Here is a 6645-nt window from a genome sequence, read left to right on the forward strand (position 1 = left end):
GTAAATATTTTTGAGATTTTATACGCAGACAGGAAGTCAGCCATCTTGGACGGCGTGCGAAAATTTGAAATGTACGAATGCGTTTTTGAGGACTTTAGGATCGACGAAAACCCACGAAACTTTACGTGCGGGTTCGCAACGGTACTTACGAGGATTTGATTGTGTAATTTTAACGTTACGTCGCATATTGGCTCTTTGGCGCCCCCTTGATTGTTTTTCCCTTGTAGCGTAGCTTTGACCCCCTCAACATACGCGAAAACTCTTGAAAATCGGCCAACTCGACCTGCTCGTAAAGCGATTGCTCTCGGCGTGTTTCTGGGGCTCCAGAGCGCCCCCTAACACAACGGAGGCCGTAGTTTGAACGTAGTTTGTCCGATAGTCACGAAATTTGGTGGGAACGTCCAAGTCGTCATTCCAGACATATTTGTAATTGGCTTTCTGTAGCCCCGCCCACCCGGATGTCGGGCATATTGGATTATGTACGTTTTTTGGCATACTTTGACGAACTCCTCCCAGACGCTTTATCGGATTTGCGTCCAATTCGGGTGACGTGATCGCCAAGTACCCGCGACGTTAAATTGCGAAGGGATTTTTGATCGATCGAACGATGAGGTCACAGGCCACGTTTGAATGTGCCATTTTACGATTTTATAGGTCTCGAACTTTGCAATACTCCTCCCAGAGGTTTCGAGATATCGATCTCAAAGTCGGGCGACGGCCTCTCGACTCATTGACAACGCTAAATTGCGAAGCTTTTGCGTTTTCGCCAATCGCTGTTGCCGTGGCGGCCCTGCAAACTTTGATGTTTTGGCACGACGTGCATGGCTGTCGGAGCTTCACTTTGCACAGTCCGACCGTCTCCAAATTTCACACGCTGGATGAGAGTCCAGACCTGAACTCGACTACATGCCATTGACGGTGATGGTCTCAGCGCCACCTACAGGAACAGGAGCATACATTGTCGGATCGGTCCCAAACTTGACACGCTTCATCAGGGCCACGTCTAGAGGACGTACGCGTGTTTCTGACATTCGTGGATTGCGAATAAGGGACGAGGGCCAGGTCACTGGAGGAACTAGTGGCGCTCGCTATCCGTCTGGACGACCGCCTCAGAGAGAGACGCCGTGAGCGCGCTGAGACCCGGGGAGTCCGTGGATCCATGGGCCCCCGGCCATTACGGAGGCCCGACTTGGGTGCCTTCGTCCCCCCGGAACCGGCTGCTGCCACCCCTTCTCCCGGTGCTGGTGAGGAGCCAATGCAGCTGGGGAGAACCAGCCTCTCCAGGGTGGAGCGTCAGCGTCGCCTTCAGCAGCACCTGTGCCTCTACTGTGGTGAACAGGGTCACTACCTCGCCTCCTGCCCCATACGGCCCAGAAGCGCCACTCCGCCAGCCGGGGGACGGGCCCTTCTGAACCAGGCAGCGTCCTCCCTCCACACAGTCAGCGGGGTTACAATTCGAGGTACGATCCGTTTTCTGCAAGATTCTGTTCCGGTGCACGTTCTGATCGACAGCGGATCAGACGATAACTTTGTGGACTCTGAACTCTGTACCCAAGCCGGCATCCCACTGGTGACGCTTGCTAGTTCCATGGACGTCTTGCCGTTGGATGGGAAGCGCCTATCCAAGGTCACACACCGCACGGCCCCTGTCACCCTCCAGTTGTCAGGAAACCACGCTGAGGTCCTTTCTTTTTATGTTTTCTCGTCACCCTCTGCTCCGTTGGTGCTCGGACTCCCCTGGTTACAGATGCACAATCCCCACATAGACTGGTCCACCGGGTCGGTAGCCAATTGGAGCGTTTATTGCCACTCTAACTGTCTCCGGTCAGCTATCCCTCACTCCGGTCACACCCCTCCGTCCACTCCGCCACCGGCCGACTTATCCAATGTTCCGACGGTGTATCATGTCCTCCGTGAGGCTTTTAACAAGACCCGCGCTCTGGAACTACCGCCTCACCGACCCTATGATTGTGCTATAGATCTGCTCCCTGGCTCACCTCTCCCTTCGCAGAGGCTGTTTAATATCTCCAAGCCAGAGAGGGAGGCCATGGAGACGTACATAACCGACTCCGTGGCGGCAGGCATCATCCGTCCGTCCTCCTCTCCGGTCGGGGCGGGGTTTTTCTTTGTCGAGAAGAAGGACAAGAGCTTGCGCCCCTGTATCGATTACCGTGGCCTCAACTCTATCACCGTGCGCAACAAATACCCCCTTCCTCTCATAGATTCGGCGTTCGGGTCACTTAGTCAGGCCACCATTTTCACTAAGCTCGACCTCCGAAATGCTTACCACCTCGTCCGTGTCCGCGAGGGGGACGAGTGGAAGACAGCGTTTAACACACCTCTCGGTCACTTCGAGTATTTGGTTATGCCGTTCGGGCTCACCAACGCACCGGCGGTTTTTCAAGCCTTAGTGAACGACGTGCTGAGGGATATGCTAAATCGGTTTGTTTTTGTGTACCTCGACGACATTCTGATCTTCTCCCGCAACCTGGACGAACACGTCCAGCAGGTGAAGTTGGTCATCCAACGGCTGCTAGAAAATAAGCTGTTTATCAAGGCCGAGAAGTGTGAGTTCCACACCACCTCCGTACGGTTTTTGGGTTTTGTGGTAGAACAGGGACAGATCAAGGCGGATCCGGCTAAGGTCCGAGCTGTGGCAGAGTGGCCAGTCCCTGATTCCCGCAAGCAGTTGCAACGGTTCCTCGGTTTCGCCAATTTCTACCGCCGTTTCATCAGGGACTACAGCAAGGTCGCCTCTCCCTTGACTCGGCTCACATCCCCTAAGACACCGTTTGAGTGGTCCACTGCCGCCGCCGCCGCGTTTAGCCGTTTGAAGGCCCTGTTCACGTCGGCCCCCGTACTTATTCACCCTGACCCGGCCCTTCAGTTTATCGTGGAGGTGGATGCTTCCGACACTGGGGTGGGGGCCGTGCTCTCGCAACGGAACCCGAAGGATTCCAAGGTGCATCCCTGTGCGTTTTTCTCCTGACGCCTATCGCCTGCAGAACGGAACTATGACGTGGGCAACCGGGAGCTGCTGGCTGTGGTTCTGGCGCTCCAAGAATGGAGGCATTGGTTGGAGGGCGCAGTACAACCTTTTGTGGTGTGGACGGACCACAAGAACCTGTCCTACCTCCGCTCGGCGCGCCGCCACAACTCCCGCCAGGCTCGGTGGGCGTTGTTCCTGGGACGGTTCCAGTACACGCTCACCTACCGCCCTGGTTCCAGGAACACCAAGCCGGATGCGCTTTCCCGGCAATTCGCCCCCATGATGGAGGAGGGGGTGGTGGAAGCCATCGTTCCCCCATCTTGTGTCGTGGGCGCCGCGCGCTGGGAGGTGGAGCGGACCGTCCAGGAGGCCCAGGGTGATCGACCGGTGCCAGGCGATTGCCCCCCCGATCGGATGTTCGTCCCACCAGCAGCTCGTCCGGAGGTGCTACAGTGGGGGCATGCCTCCAGGGTAGCCTGCCATCCTGGAGTCAACCGCACGCTGGCGCTGCTGCGCCGGAGCTTTTGGTGGCCATCCATCGCCGCCGACACCCGGGCCTTCGTCTCCGCATGCACGGTTTGTGCCCGCAGCAAGGCTTCGCATCGGTTGCCGTCTGGACTTCTCCGGCCGCTGCCCATACCCGGACGCCCCTGGTCCCACATAGCCCTGGATTTCGTCACCGGCCTTCCCCCTTCCGGTGGTAACACTGTCGTGTTGACTGTTGTGGACCGGTTCTCCAAGGCAGTCCACTTCGTTCCTCTGCCCAAGCTCCCGTCTGCCTTGGAAACCGCACAACTCATCACACAGCATGTATTCCGGCTCCACGGTATCCCCCTGGACATTGTGTCGGACCGGGGCCCCCAGTTCATCTCCCAGGTCTGGAAGGCGTTCTGCCGTGAGCTGGGTGCTGCGGTCAGCCTGACGTCAGGGTACCATCCCCAGTCCAATGGCCAGACGGAGAGGGCGAACCAGGACCTTGAGGCGGCTCTCCGTCGCGTCTGTTACCAGCGACCTTCGTCCTGGGCCGCCCAGCTGCCCTGGGTGGAGTACGCTCACAATTCGCTGGTGAGCTCTGCTACGGGAGTGTCGCCGTTTGAGGCGTCGTTGGGGTTCCAACCACCCCTGTTCCCGGCCCAGGAGGGTGAGGTGGCAGTTCCTTCTGTCCAGGACCACTTGCAGCGGGCCCGCCAGGCCTGGCGGGACACCAGGGAGGCCCTGACCCGCACCGCGGCCCGGAATCGGCAGTTGGCGGATCGTCGTCGTGCTCCAGCTCCCCCGTACCAACCGGGCCAGAAGGTCTGGCTCTCCTCCAAGGATCTCCCGCTGCAGGCGGTCAGCAGGAAGCTGGCCCCGCGCTACATCGGCCCCTACGAGGTGGAGCGCATCATCAACCCCAGCGCCGTCCGCCTCAAGCTGCCGCCCGCGCTGAAGGTGCATCCTGTCTTCCACGTCTCCTTGCTGAAGCCGGTTGCCTCCAGCGATCTGTGCCCTCCGGCCGACCCCCCTCCGCTCCCGCGTCTTGTCGACGGCCATCCGGCTTATACTGTCCGGCGGTTGCTGGACGTTCGCCGGCGGGGTCGGGGTTTCCAGTACCTCGTGGACTGGGAGGGGTATGGGCCTGAGGAGCGTTCGTGGGTTGCCCCGTCCTTGATTCTGGACCCCGACCTGTTGGTTGACTTTTATCGGGACTTCCCGGACAAGCCTGGTCGGCCGCCGGGTGGCGTCCGTTGAGGGGGGGGTACTGTGAGGGTCATGTGGCTGCACTGGCTGATTGGCCTACGACTCACACCTGGTTGCTGCCTCTCAGCCCAGACACACCTGAGGCTGATTACGACCGGCCTTCATAAGCCCTGCTCCGCCCGCTGTTCCTAGTCGGACTATTTTTCATGGATCATGTCCCTGCGTACAGAACGTCTTTCTGCCGCTCCTCATCCCTGGGATCTGCCTTTGTTAGATTTTGTATTTTGAGCTTGCTTATTTGCTTTGTTCTTTTGGCTGTGTCTTTTGTTTAACAAGATATTTTCGTTGGGCTCCAGCCACCCCGTAACCCGTGCGCAGCTCCGGGATAGTGACTCGACTGATGAACATTCCAGTAAAGCTTATAGTCACGTTTGTACTGTCTCCGTCCTCTGTTTCTTGGGGTCCTCTCGCACCAGTCCGTAACACTGTTTTAGTATTAGTTATAGAGAACGTGTCTTTAAGGTGGACTTCCTGGACCGCTTTCTCGTTGCATTGATTGGTAGTTCTCCGTTTGGCTCAGATGAGGTGTCAGACTGATGCCTCCGATAAAGGGCTTGGTGCGGTGTTGCTTCAGGGGCCCCCGACTGATCGCCATCCCATCGCCTTCGTCAGCCGCAAACTCTATCCCCGAGAGACCCGCTATTCCACCATTGAGAAGGAATGTCTGGCAGTAAAGTGGGCCCTGGATTCCCTCCGCTACTACCTCCTGGGACGGGAATTCGTGTTGGAAACGGACCATAAGGCGCTCACGTGGCTCGAAAGGATGAAGGACACCAATAGCAGGATAACCCGCTGGTACCTGGCGATGCAACCCTACAAGTTTGCTGTGCATCACATCCCGGGCAAGCTGAATGTGGTGGCGGACTACCTCTCCCGCTGTGCCGGTCTGCCTCCTGGGGAGGGGGAGTGTGTGGTGGCTCGGTCCGGCCCCACAGCAGGCGGAGCCAGAGTGATGGGCGGAGGCTGTGGATAACAGCATGGACTCAACCATCCGCACATCGGACCCGGGGGGGGGGAGGACCACACGTTGGGACAATACACACTTCCTAGGGGCGCTCTGATGTGCCCATATGTTTGTCGCTGGGACTGTCTCCGAGCTATGTTTGTTTTCTGGTGAGCACGTCAAGTGCTGAGCTGATCTATTTTGGGAATGTGGGGATCGTTAATTGGGTCATGCCCCTACTTATGACGTGGGTTACTCCACCCCTACTTAAGGAGCTGTTTGGGGTTCATGTGAGGCTGGTGACTCTGACCTCATTAAAGGACACACCTTTGCAAACCCCCTCGTCCGCGCCTTCCTGTAAGGGTCCACGACATTCACCTTTTTTATAAATGCATTGTGTTTAAAGTTAAAAACGTTATGATTTCCATCTGTGACATTGAGATATAAAATCTATTTACATGCTGTAGTTACCTCTCTGTGGATTATAATGTAGTTAATGCAGAAGTGCAACGTTCCTGCGTTGAAGTTTAAATTTAGCTATACACATGAATTAACAGTAGATTCATGCGTCTATACATATAATTTCTGATTGAATTCCATATCAGCCTCTTTGATCGAAGAGAATGTCTCACCAAACCTGACAAAGACACGGTGATACTTTCATAGTGAAGGAGTCACAGGCAAAATAATGCATTTGTCACAGCAGTTTGTATTGAGCAGGATGATCGTTAATCGCTCAGCAGACCGTCGTTGCATTTTGCCTCACAAGACTGGAACAGTGTGTAGCAGCCACAAAGTCTGTGAGGTAGCAGCAGAAATGATGCCTTCAATAACAATGTGTTTGAGCAGAAGCACACTCACACACTACGGACAATTTGGGGCAGCCAAGTCACCCAAGTTGCATGTTTTTTTTGGAGGCGGGAGGAAACCAGGAAACCCGGAGAAATCCCACACGGACATGGGGCAGAACAGA

The sequence above is a fragment of the Brachionichthys hirsutus genome, chromosome 13, assembly GCF_040956055.1.
Source record: "Brachionichthys hirsutus isolate HB-005 chromosome 13, CSIRO-AGI_Bhir_v1, whole genome shotgun sequence".
NCBI lineage: Eukaryota > Metazoa > Chordata > Actinopteri > Lophiiformes > Brachionichthyidae > Brachionichthys > Brachionichthys hirsutus.